The sequence below is a fragment of the Manis javanica genome, chromosome 14 (genome assembly GCF_040802235.1).
Source record: "Manis javanica isolate MJ-LG chromosome 14, MJ_LKY, whole genome shotgun sequence".
In the NCBI taxonomy this organism is placed as follows: Eukaryota; Metazoa; Chordata; class Mammalia; order Pholidota; family Manidae; genus Manis; species Manis javanica.
Genome location: NC_133169.1, coordinates 90,797,474 through 90,810,760, shown reverse-complemented (window position 1 = coordinate 90,810,760; position 13,287 = coordinate 90,797,474). Strand labels below are relative to the sequence as shown.

The 13,287-nt window shown below is 41.1% G+C and overlaps 1 long non-coding RNA gene and 1 pseudogene across 1 annotated transcript in view; one reads left to right on the top strand and one right to left on the bottom strand.

The window, feature by feature from the left end:
- The window catches only part of LOC108393122 (nicotinamide phosphoribosyltransferase pseudogene), a 46,774-nt pseudogene extending 39,265 nt beyond the window's left edge, over window positions 1-7,509 (top strand).
- The window catches only part of LOC108393124 (uncharacterized), a 372,560-nt gene that overhangs the window by 57,544 nt on the left and 301,729 nt on the right, over window positions 1-13,287 (bottom strand). The gene's annotated exons all lie outside the window — the stretch shown is intronic.

Below are 13,287 nucleotides of genomic sequence, written 5' to 3'. Positions count from 1 at the left end.
AGAGACAGTACATTTCTGTGGCTTAAGCCTCTCATTCTGTGGGAGCTTGTTACAGCTCCCCTAGTAAACTAATGGAGTCTCCATCCTCAGAGGGCTTATCAGCCAGATAGTGATCAAATAATCCCAACTCACAGGTGTGTAATCACAAAATCGAGCCAAGTAATAGGAGGGAAAGAAATGCCATTCTATGAGCGCAGAGACTTCTCCCGTTTTGAGGGAGAAGCTTATGGATTTCAGACCCTTGTGTTTTATGGGCGCCGGGGAACTGCAAGCTGAGACGGCAAGAGGCCACTGAATACGCAGGAGCTCCAAAAGTGAGTCCTGGGTCAGAGATACGGCCTTGAGGGCCATGGGCCAGCAGACCGGGAGCTTTGTGTGCAGGCGGCTGCTGAGAGAGGAGGGGCAGGGTGGGAAGAGGCAGGGGCCTGGGCGGCAGACATCAGCAACTACAGCATTTATACGGTTTTTGTCTTATTTTGCCATTATTTCATAAGGATGTGATAATAGAGTTTATGTCCAACTATTCCTGTCAGATCATTTCTTACAAAATTGAAGCCTCTGAAACCACGTTTCTTCAAGTTCCAGTACAACCATGGGCAATTAAAATAAAGCAACTGCAGCCTATTTTTTCCACTTCAGATTACAGAAGGGGAAAAATGTTTTTGTAGGTATCTATTTTTGTTGTCGTTATATATGAGTGCTTTTCTTTCTATAAAATACATTCTAGAAGTAGCATTATTGGGTCAAAGGGTATGTGCTATGCATTAATTTATTATAGTAAAAACATTTTACATGAGATGTACCCTCTTGACAAATTAAAGAAAATTTTGTTTATCTTGCTATCATTGATATACAATTACACGGGCAACATTGTGGTTACTAGATACCCCCCATTTTCAAGTCCCCACCACATACCCCATTACAGTCACTGTCCATCAGTGTACTAAGATGCTACAGAGTTACTACTGTTTTCTCTGTGTTATACTGCCTACCCCGTGCCCCCCTACATTATGTGTGCTAATCGTAATGTCCCTGTTTTCATAAGTATCTTAGATAAAAATAAAGCAAGAATTGATTTTGCTTTTCATAGCTAAAAACAAACAAAAAACCCCACTATTTTTAAAATAGCCGATTGCCCACGAGGAGAAAAAAGGCCTTATCTGATTATAGTGGTAATTGAATTTTTTTGTACATGCTGACATTTGGGACAGGCCTTATCTTCTCATCATCCCATTTCTAGCAGCATCATGACATTATTTGTAAGTGTGTATTGCCCCTGTTAAAATAGAAAAACACATATATGGGCTCTGGCCCTTCGAAATTGTTAAATTATGTCTTCATTAGCACAGAAGCAAAATGTAAGCCCTCCTACGTCACTGAATTTTCATGGTGCTCTAATCAAGCTTGGACGTGCTCATGGCTGCTGACTCTAGCTTTGGGCACAGCTGGAAACTACAACAGGCATTCAACAGAGCAGGCAATGACGTTCTGTCATTACTAGAAGTTGGTCTTATAAGAGGGTGAAACACATACTGTGAGTCAGTTCACTTGTTTCTAATGATAGTATGTAGTGACAGCAAGGTCAGGGGGCAAGTGCTTATTCTCCGTAACTTTGATAATATGTCTCTATATCTTAAACATTTTCATACCATTTGACCCAACAATTTTACTTCTAGAACGTTAAGAAATTCATCATGAAACTCGGAAAGGATTGATCTTCAAAAATGTTAATCTCTATTAGATCTTAGAAGCCAAAACTTAGGAACAATTGCCTTTCCAACCATAGGACATGAATTAAAAATGATAAGGTCCTTCTATAGATGTAATAACTCAAAGCTATTAAAACTATGATGCAGAAATACAGTGAAATAGAAATGGTCAAAATATGAACAGATTAAAAATAAGTATATGGAGTACCACTTTTGTACATGTATATAAAGATGGCCATTTATTTTTTAAAGTTTGAAATTGTATACCCTTAATTCTTCATTTAGTAATCCTTCATTACTTGAATCTAAATATTAAATATAGAGAGACTTATTCTTTGAGTCTACAAATATATTTCCTTGAGAAGAGGATTTACAAAGCCATATCATTTTAAATAAGCTCCTTCCAGCAAGTAAAGTTTGATGGGTCCAAAGGTGGATGAATAACAGGACAAGAGGGTACCTGAGAAGAAAATGAAATACACTCATAAGGACTGTCTGCCCGCGGGAACCTTTGGCTTTCTTATATTTTACCAATCTAGGGAGAAATTAATAGCAATTAGTAATCTAAGAACTCTGCCCAAGGGCTTGGCATTTAACAGATTTTATAAATGGATAAAAATGTTTGGAGTTTATTATTTGTTGTTAAGCAGGTTCAGATGGAGACCCCACCTTCTATTACCCTAAATGTGTAATAATAAATATAGATGAGACACATTCACATATTACATGGGCTCTGATACATGAATTCTCTTGGTCTTAATGTGTTAAAGTAACCTGAACTATTCTGAATCCTTCCCCCTCTTAGACATTTTCATCATTTATTCATTTTCATTGGGAAAATTCATTTTTGAGTAGGATATCATTCAAAAAATGTAAATATTACATTAAGACAGATTAAAGTAGAATTTGGCTACATCATCAAAAAAAAAAAGAGAAAACCAGCCTACTTCTAAAATTTTTACTACCACTAATACTACTGTGAAGGAGGAAGCATTTATTATCTCTTATGACTCATTATGACTCAGGTACTTTATATAATTAAATTACACTGAATAACTATATTTTATATAATTTAATTTAATTTAATTTAATTATATAAGCCAACCTTTAAAGTCAGAGGTTTATTCTTCTTTTACAGATGAGAAAAGCGAAATTAAAAGATTCCAAACAACGTGCGCAGCTTTACACAACCAGGAAGTACCGAACTGGATTCACACCTCGGTCTTCCTTAACTCCGAGGTCCTGCTCTCATTTGGAGTGCCGTGCAATCTATTTAAGTTTTCGGAAGAAAAACAGAGACCCTTCTACACCATTGCTAACACTAGGGTCATTACTGCTGTCACCACCAATCAGAACGGGATATTTAGGGCCCTTTTCAGTAATAAAGCACCTCACTGTAGCCAAGCCGACTGATAGCTACTCTCAAGACTTTTTAATAACAACTTAAAGTCCATCACAGAGCGTGTGATTGCTCAGTCATCAGTGCTATTTGGGGCACTCAGCGCCAAAGTCACTCACCCCAAATTCTCAGACATCCATCTCCATTTTTCTTGGCATGGCTGTCACTTTGAGTTTATTCCCACCATCTATCCTCAGAATCTTTGCAATCAAGTTATTTTAGACAATTGATGATAAAGTCGCACTTGACTCACCAGTTTGGATGATTTGAAGCCCTTATTTACTGTATCTCTTGGTAGACGTTTTTAGTATCCTGTAGCCTTGTACATATAAATGACAATCTGAGTTGAATATATTTCCACCGCACCTGACAAGCTTACTGGACGGAAAGACCTCTAGCCTGGGAAGGAATGTACATACTGAAATGTCTAAATTACTTAAATGCATTTCCTCTCAATCAGAAATGTGAGTTCCCACCAGGCTTATTGTATGCCATTGGCCATTTTAGTTAAGGCCCATTGGAAGGAAAGAGAAAATAACATTTTAAAGAATCAATAGCAGTCTTACTGGTACCATACCTGCTCTTTCAGCCCCTGTTGTTGTAGATTTGGTAGGACTGACGGAGAAGCAGTCAGGGGCCCAGGGCACAACAAAGGAAAGCCTGTTTTTACCTATAGGATATTACATGTCATATATTCACAAACACACATACACATAGTACACATAAAATGGGAAACTAGGAAATGATTTAGTTGCTCTCTCAAAATATAAATACCACTCACTAGGTGAATAACATTTAAAAGTTTGAGGTATATGATGAATATTTTGTTAATAACAACATAGTTTTATTAAGCACTTACTATGTACCAGGCAATGTGTTATACACACACATACACACATACACACTTATATATGTATATGATTCTCACAACAGCCCAGGCAGTTCCCATTTTACGTGTAAGATAATTGAGACTCAGGCTCAATCATGAACTCATTTCAAATGCACATGATTAGGAAGTGGCAACGCTGAGATTACAGACCTAGGTCTTCTGGCTTCGCATGGTGATGCCAACCTACAGACTGTACATCTTCTCCATGATACCCTGCCAGGTACTGGAATTGCTCAAGAGGTGGCCTGATGCCATCTCTATCGGATTTACCTGAGATACACGCTAGAGCATAGTTCCTAGGCTCTATAACTGACTTTTCAAATTAGAATTTCTGGGAGGCTAGTCCCAAAGATCTACATTTTTAATCTGCTCCTCAGCTAATTCTTAAAAAATGTGAATGTGGCTAACTGGTGGGCCCATGAGGGTGACAGTAACACGGCGGGAAGACCACGGTATCCGAGTGTAGGTGGCCTGAGCTTTAATCGCTCCCTGCAATAACTACTCCGGACTAGTCACCTCACCTTTCTGGGCCAGCATCACGCCACTGGCAAAGTGATGATGTGAGATCAGATGCCCACGCTGACATTTTGCCAATATTTCAAATAGACCTCACAATGTGGGAAATAGAAGTTCTGCTATGCTCTGCATTGACCAGTCCACTCACAGCCCTGTTTGCAAGGCCCACCACTGTATTTCAAAGAGACTTTCACTATGTGGAGTAGGGTCAAGGCTGGCCAGCAACACAGCCAGGGAGGACGCTGCCCTGGGACGAGAGCTCGGGGCTGCTTTTCTGGCCTGCAACACGCAATCAAAGGTAGGTGAGCGAGTGCCGCCATTTCAGATGCGCTAGGTGGAGGCACAGAGGTCATTTTTCTGACCTGCAGCGTATTTTCATGGAAATCAAGCAATAGCTCCTGTTTAAGAAATCAGGGGCCTGTAGCACAGACAGTTCTTTAGATTTAGACCTTCCTAAGCGATCATTTCTAGTCTCTGAACCTGTTCCTGCAAACCCAACAGCATGCGTTTCGTTTGTGGCCCATATAACTGCACTGGACTTTACAAGAGAAATATGTCCTCAGTGGCTTCTTTGTACCGGCAATTCACTGATCTGTTGGCAGATTCTGGCATCTGCATATGCAAATACACGTTCAGCAGCGCGCTGTAGGAGGCAGGCACACATTCATTTTGCAGGCATATTTTGGGAACTTGGAAGGAAACGTGGTCTTTATTTTAATCGGCGGTACCTTGTCCAGTGTTTTCCATACCAACATGTTTATGAAATGAGTGTTTGATATTTACGTCCCAAAATAAACAGCTAATGAATATTCATGCGTGTTGGATGCAAGCAGGGAAAAGGCCAAGAATAGAACGTCAGAGTGCGCGCTCCCACTCCCCATCTGTAACCATTAGGATAACATGCCTACATTGCCACTAGCTAGGCATGGACTCATTCATTCAACAAACAGCTCTTAATTGCACAGTATGTACAAGCCACCTAAACAGACAATGGAGGCTTTTTTTGTTTATTTCAAGGAGAAGCTACCTGAAAGCAGAGAACAATGGCTTAAGAGTATTGTTCCACAAATACTACATGCATACTTCATGCGAGATGCTGATATGAGCAGGAGCTTCAAGCAATGAATTTCTTAAAAAGAGAGAAATCATTTCCCTTACACGGTAGATGGTCAGCATGAGGGAGATGAACAAAAGCTGGATAAAAAAGGACACAGTATGATAGACCGTGATAAATACAGTGTAAAAAATAGATAGATAAAAAGAGAAGGGAATGGGGCTGCCAGTGAAAGGAGACTGATTTAAATAAGGAATCAGGAAAGTCTTACCAAGAAGACAAAATCTGAATATGGATTTGATGGTGGTAAGGGAGTGAGCCATGGGGGTGTCAGTGGGAAGAGTGTTTGGGGCTAAGGGTATTGTAACTACAAGCCTCTGAAGGTGGGCGCCCAGTAAGTTAGCAGCAGGCAAGGGAGGCTCGTGAGGCTACCGTGGACGGAACAAGTCTTAAAGGAGTCAGAGGGTAAGAAGATGTCAGGTCACGTAAGGCTTTGTAAACCTAAGTCTTTGACTTTGACTCTGAATAAGATGGGAAGCCACCGGGCATTTGAGGAAAGGAATGACATGATCAAGCTTGTATTTTAGAACAGTGAGGTGAGTGTATGAACTGAAAATAGTTTAGAGGGGACAAGGGCAGAAGAAAGGAGTCCAGTGGGGTGGTTTTTGCTATGAACAAACTAATGAATGATGGAGGCTTGGATCAGGGTAGGAACGGTAGAGGTATTGGAAAGTGGTTGGATTTTGGATGTTTTACATGTGGAACTAATATGATTTCTTACACCAATTAACTTTTCATTTTGAAATATAATACACGGCAGAAAATTACAGGAAATACAAATGTAAAATTTATCAAATAATGTGAAGCAAACACCAGGTACCCATTACCCAGTATAAGAAATAAAAGTTTGCCATATATGGAAACATTGCTCCAAATTTTCCATATATTCAACAAGCTGGAAGAAAGATTGACTCTGTCAAGAGTCATGGGGGGATATCAAAGAGATCCAAGTCAAACTTATAGAGGAAATGACAATGTCTTAACTAAAAGTTCACAGGTAGAATGGATAACAGAAAAGACATTAGAGAGTAGAAGATGAGCGAACGTTCCAAGATGACATCTTCCATGAAAAGGGTGGGACTACATTCTTGAGAAATATGACGGACGCCTTCCAACGGAAGTAAAAGCTGTCCCTGAGGGCTTGTCACCCAGAGGGGTGTGCTCCTCACAGCAGAAAATACAGGTTCAGAATGTTTCTGGCTTACAGTTTGGGTAGAGATGATCCTTCTTCAGTTACAGGGGCCACAAGTTCTGGAGAGCAGAAGAAAATATTGGCCAAATATCTGTTAGAATTAGCTGATAACCTAGATGGTCTGGTATACAAGTTATGTGACTTGGGGCTGCAGAGAAGTCTCTTTCCAAGAGATTTCTGGCAAAGCGCCTATTCATTTGGTTAACTTCAAGGGAACGGATACAGTAGCAGGAATTGCTTTAATTAAAAAATTCTCTGGAACAAAATGTCTTGTTCCAGGCACTTCTGCTCCATTGGCAAAATGCATTACCCTAACAGTTTAGGGGAAAGACCAGGAAAAAGATGCTTTTGAACACAGAATGACACAGCTTTCAACAGAGCCTGTAGCTGTGGTCAGGGAGAGAGCTAGAGCATTTTTAATGTGTATGACAAACGGAGGGGTATGAAGATCTGAGACATTAATAGTACCAAACTTACAGACGCACCACTGATAATCAGACCTGTTTCTTGAAATCCTCTTAAGACTGGATTAAAGAGTTCAGATATTTTAGGTAAGAAGTTCCCTGTTACTAAAAATTCAAAGGGCTACAAGTTGCTACCATCTTATCTTAGAGTTAGTCAAGAGGATGGTGTACATTTAATACCTGATAAGAGATTGTGGAAGGGATGAAGCCAAAAAAAGAGCATTAAAAATATTTCTTTTGCTTCTGCTGGAGATTTGCTACGGAAGTTCACAAGATACCTCGAATTTTTCCTTCAAGGGTCTTGTTGTAAGTGATGGTTTTGGGACAAATGTCTTCAAGAACTGAGTTGCTAATCCCAACAGAAACCCCAGAAAGGGCTGGTTATCTTTATGTGAAATACCAGCAAGGGATTTGGTTGCACTTGTAGGAAGAAAAGGACACCTTGAAGAAGGCAGTCATGGTCTTCTCCACACTGTCTTCAAGAATGGGAACCTGACAAAGAGCTTATTCGTTTAATCCAGCAACAAGAACCACAAAGCCGAACATTGAGCTGGAAGCTGCATCTCATCAGCTGCTGTGTTATGATGGTGTGTGTGCGTGCATGGTGCCCACATCTGTGAGCGTGAGTATATACTACATGTTTATTGTACAGCTATATGGGATTTCTTTGTGTTTTATGACATATCACAGCCAAATTATTTGTTGGTTTATGAACATACTGTCCTTTCATTTTTTAAAATTTTTTCCAATGTTTAGGTGGTCTCCAATTAGGAAATGCATTTAATCATGTAACAGATTAATGCTCCCAGTAAGCTTTTTAGGGCCTTTTGCCAAAGGATAATAATTCAATCCAGTATTGTTTTTTCACAAATAACAATTGAGAAACTTTTATATGTAAAACTGATGATTACTTACGATTTGAACAAAATTATCCTGCTTGCTCTATGTTTATACGATTGAGCTTGGAACAATGCAGGAATTAGTCGTTACTGACCCACAGACAAAGTCAAAATTTCATCTGTAACTTCTGACTCCCCAAAAACTTAACTACTAATAGCCTACACTTGACCAGAAGCTTAACTGGTGGCATTAGTGGTCAATTAATGCATATTTTGTATGTTATATGTATTATACACTGCATTCTTACAATAAAGTAAACAAGAGAAAAAAAATGATTTTTAAATTGTCACAAATCTCCCCATAGTTTTCCAATATATTTCTTGAAAAAATTGGCACGTAAGTGGACCGAAGCAATGCAAACCTGTCGTAGGAGGGACAGGTGTATTTAACGTGCATTTTTGTACAAACAAGATTATAAGGTATATTTAAAATTTCAGTGATTTAGTCTTTCCAACTTTTCGTGATTTTTTAGTTCAGACTTTCTGGAAAATATTTAAAACTATATTATACTGTCCTTTTGTCCATTATTCAGCAAATAAGATATGACCTTAATAAAGTTGAGTCACTACAGTTTGAAAATGTCAAAACATACCCTATAGGATTATTAAGCTCACTGTCCCTTGTAGAATATGTATTCATCACTCTATATCGAAGAAAATAATGTTCTTACTGGAACACCCAGGCACCACACAGTGATTATATACCCTGGTCATGGTATTGTACTAGGAAAATGCCAAGTACGAGGGACTTGCACTGCATTGTCACATGTCAGATATTGCTCGTGGCTCTAATATGCACCTCAAGAGTTTAAAGAGATGTTTTTTAGAGGGAATTTCTGCTTCCACTAGAAAATATATACATAGATGTAAAATTTTACAAAAGCAGAAGTTTATTTTAAAGCAATTATACTTCTGAATTTACTTTTCATGTTCTATGGTTCATCTGGCTTAAATGGATCACTGTTTAGTAAGTGTGCTTATTTTAACTGCTTACATTCTGTTGTATTTTTCACTAAGTTTTAGGAAAATGAAATTGGATATGAAGTTGTAAAAAAGTTCGGTAAACTTGAAGATACAACAATAGCAATTATTCAAAATAAAACAGGAAAATACAGGAGAAAAAAAGGAAATGCATCAGTTAACTGTGGGATAGCTTTATGTGACTTAACATGAAGACAAGATTATTCTCCCCAAAGAGGAAGAGAGAAAGGGAAAAAGAAAGGTATATTTGAAAAAAAAAAAAGGCTGAATATTTTGCAAGGTTGATGAAAACTGTAAGCCTGCAAAACCAAAAAAAATTCAACAAACCCCAAGCCCAAGAAATGTGAAAGAATCTGTCTTTGTTTCTCTGCAGGTACTGTGTCTGTTTGCATTGGCTGATTTTAAGGTCTTTCTCTTTTCACCAGTTTCAAGCGATCTGGTTACAGTGTGCCTTGGTTCAGGTTCTTTCATATTTCTTGTTTAACTATTTAGCATGATTAATTGTTGTGATTGTTACACTTTGAATTTTGTCCTCACCAAATAGAAATGTTGAACCCCCAGTGACTCAGAATATGACTGTATTTGGAAATAAGGTCTTTACAGAGGTAATCACGTTAAAATGAGATCCTTTGAGTGGGCCCTAAACCAAAATGATTGATGTCCTTGAAAAAGGGGGCAGTTGGGACACAGAGACAGATGTGAAAGCCCTCAGGGAGAGCCCCATGTGAAGACTAAGGGTTCGAATGATGGGTCCACACAGAAAGAGATGGCAGGGATTGCGGAAAACCCCCAGACGCTGGAAACAGAAAGGAAGGATTCAAGGGAGCCTGGTCCTGTGGATGCCTCTTTAATCTTAACAGCCCTGGCATTCAGTTTATGCCGGATCCCGTCCGTGCTGGAGGCAAGTGGGCCTGAAGCCGGTCCTCAGGCTGCCCCAGGAGAAGTTAGGTCATGTGACACTCCTTCCGTCCCAAGGGGAAAGCTGGGAGCTGTGGCTTTTCAATTATTTGCTCTATACCCATCTGAGAGAGGGGCTGCTGCGACTGGACGCATTCTTGATTAAAACACTGGCTTCGTTCTTATAGGCCCTCAGGTGACTGGCATGTGCTGGGTTCTGTCAGCACACAAGGCAGTCAGGATAGATGCCAGCCCTCTGAGTGCCTCCTGGAAAAGCTGGGGCATTTGCCACATGGCCCAACTCTTCCCCTCCCCAGAGAGAAGCTGGGAGCTGGAGTTCTTTGTGCTCTCACTGAGCTAAGCCAGAAGGAAGGGCCGCGGAGTATGCCAGCCCAAACTGCCACCTGTTTTCCCCCCAGGCAGCTGGAGCACGCCGGTCCTGCAAGCACCACAGGACTGGCAAAACAGGAGCCATCCTTTGGGGAGCTCTCCTGTTGAAACTGGATCTCTTGCCTTCCTCAGTGAGAAACTGGGAGCTGGGGAGTTTCCTCCTCAGCATATGGCTCCGTGCAAGTGGTAAGGAGCCTGCCGAGAGGTCGTCTTAAATGTCCCCACTGGCTTCGCTACATTTGATTTCACACTTGTGCAAGCGGCAGAAGCCTCTCAACCAGCTTCTGGATTTCCCACAAGGGGAATTTTTTTTCTGAATTGCTGTTGAAACAGTGTGTTTGGGGTGGAAGGAGAGTCCAGGGCTTCTTATTCTGCCATCTCGCTGACAACATCCTCCAAGAGCCAACCAGTTCTTGAGTGGGTCTAATTCACCACGCAGTTTCTAGGGACCCTTAGGGAGACTGCACAATGCCCTAGATGGCCTGAGGCAGTGTTGGTAAGATGGCTGAAGTCTGGGTTATTATTGCCAGTGGGATTCCATCTCCCATCCCGGGAATCAGGTTGCAAACCCGTAACAGGTGGGAAATGTTGGGAAAGGAATGAGTAGGGAAGACTCCTAGATCAAGTTCTAGTTATGTAGCATTTTATGTTGCTCTAGTTGGCTTTGCAAATAGAATATGCGTGACAGAACTGCCTTTACTCTCCCTCAGGAAGATCCAGGTGGTATACTGGAGCCTGCTTGCACCGATTCCCCAGTACTGACTGTATTGATCCCTTCCCAAGTCCACTTTCAGTGACATGACTTCAATGCCTGAAATCAGCCATGAAGGGAGCATTACACCATGGAAACTGGAAAATGTTACAGATTAAGGCTTTTCTCTTTCAAAAAATCAGTTGTTAAACATTTCCCAGTACAACATGTGGAGGACTTTGAGCTTAAAATACTGTGTATGTGGGTATCGAGATGGAAGCCACCTCAGGTCTGGTTCCCAGGAGATAGATTCTGAGAGGAAGATTTCTACACGGGAACTTGCATTAACCATGCCTTTTATTTTCTGTATTCTGATGCTTTTTATCATCTGGAGTCCTGCCAACACTGGATGGGCTGCCCAGTTCTAAGAGACAGGAAACTGTTTTCCCACAAGTTTGCTTTTCAAATGCAAACTTAACAGTCCAGAACCACACCTCCAACCACTGGTCCTGACTCCCTCCGGGGAGCAGGGCCAGGCACCAGGCACTGAAGGGCAGGCTCTCTGTCCCAGAGCCCCCTGAAATTACCATGAACTAGCCCATCCTAAGGATGCTTACCCCGCCTCACTCGTTCCTTCCCTTGGAAAGGCCAAGGGAATCTCTCTCTTGCTCACAGTCCCGCCCTCTCTCTCTGCCTCCTGACCAACCCCGGCATTCCTCTGCTGTGGCCACCGTGGTGTGCTGCGCCTCAACCGACATTAAAGCGAAAGTTATGAGGAAGCGCTCAGATCAACACATTTGAGAAGAGGTAGAAATAGAGCTGAAAAGAGAGAGGATTTACTTATAACTCAGTCCCAAGGCCTTGTTCAATCCCACAGAAATAAGACAGCCTTCTGAGTGGTTCCCTTTGAGGCAAGGGACCCAATTTTCATAACCCCACATTGATCAGGGTGAGATGTGATCAGACCCTGGGGAGGGGGCTTGGCCTTGAGCTTTGAAGAAGCTCCCTGGCCGAGAGCATTACCCAGAGAAGATTCTGCTGAGCTCTGTGAGTCTCCAGTGTTCTCAGCGGCCAGGGGAAGCTCCTCGGTTCTGCAGGAGGGCTGCAGATATGCACCTCTGCACACACTACATAACAGGAAGATAACATCAACTGCCAAGTGTGGTCTACCTTCTATGATTCATGAGCTTTCTGACTGAGTCAACATCACTGGGGAGAATAAACGCTGTAGTGAAAAAGGTGCTTAAAGTTCATGCTAAGTACAGAGTCAGGTATGTCCCTTCAACCCTGGCAGAAAAATAAATGTGAAATAAATTAGCCATTTACAACTTGGCAAAACCCAAGATGCTGTGAAGATTTATCAGTTGGACCATGAAAAAAAAAAACTGACTGTCTTCAAAAAATACAGTTAACAATGAAAACTGGTGCAACTGACATCCAAATAAAATAAGCTTCAAGGACAGAAGAAATGTGGAAATAAAAGTTTGTTGGGTTTCTCACCTTCTCTCTCTCCTTATTTGGCTTCAGAGTTTTCTATCATCTTGTAAAACCGGCTTCTGGCTGAACAGGATAGGGCAACTGATTAAGTTCTTAGTCCACAGGACGAACAGCCCCAAGGGCATGTAGCCAGGGGGGGTCCTGAGGGGCAGCAAGGTGGTTGTACGGAAATTTTCTGCTTGTTCTAGCTGTTTTCTCTCTGGGAGCTAGAAAATAAAGGTTGTGCAATTGATGCATTCATTATTTCAATTAATTTTTTGTGTATCCATGTTTTTCAATATTCTAATAAATGACAAAAATAAAATATACATCCTCTTGAAATGTTTGAGCCACAAAGTCCTATGCATTATTCTGTGAAATGGATGGGAAACAAACAACCAAGAATGAGTTTCATTCAAAGAAAGTTAGCAGGTTTACGCAGGAAAAGCAAATGCCCAGAGATTACATGAGAATTCAGACAACTGCGGAAGAGGACAAGGAGCCAGTCAGGGGCAGCAAGAAGCAAAAGCCACACTTCATGAGGAATAGCTGAGTGTGTGGAGGTCTCTCCAGGGATGCGTGTTCTTTCAACCATGTCGTCTGAATGCAGTGGCTTGGCCGCCTCTTGACGCTTTCCTTGCATTCTGTCAAATGTCTATATAGCTGCAGG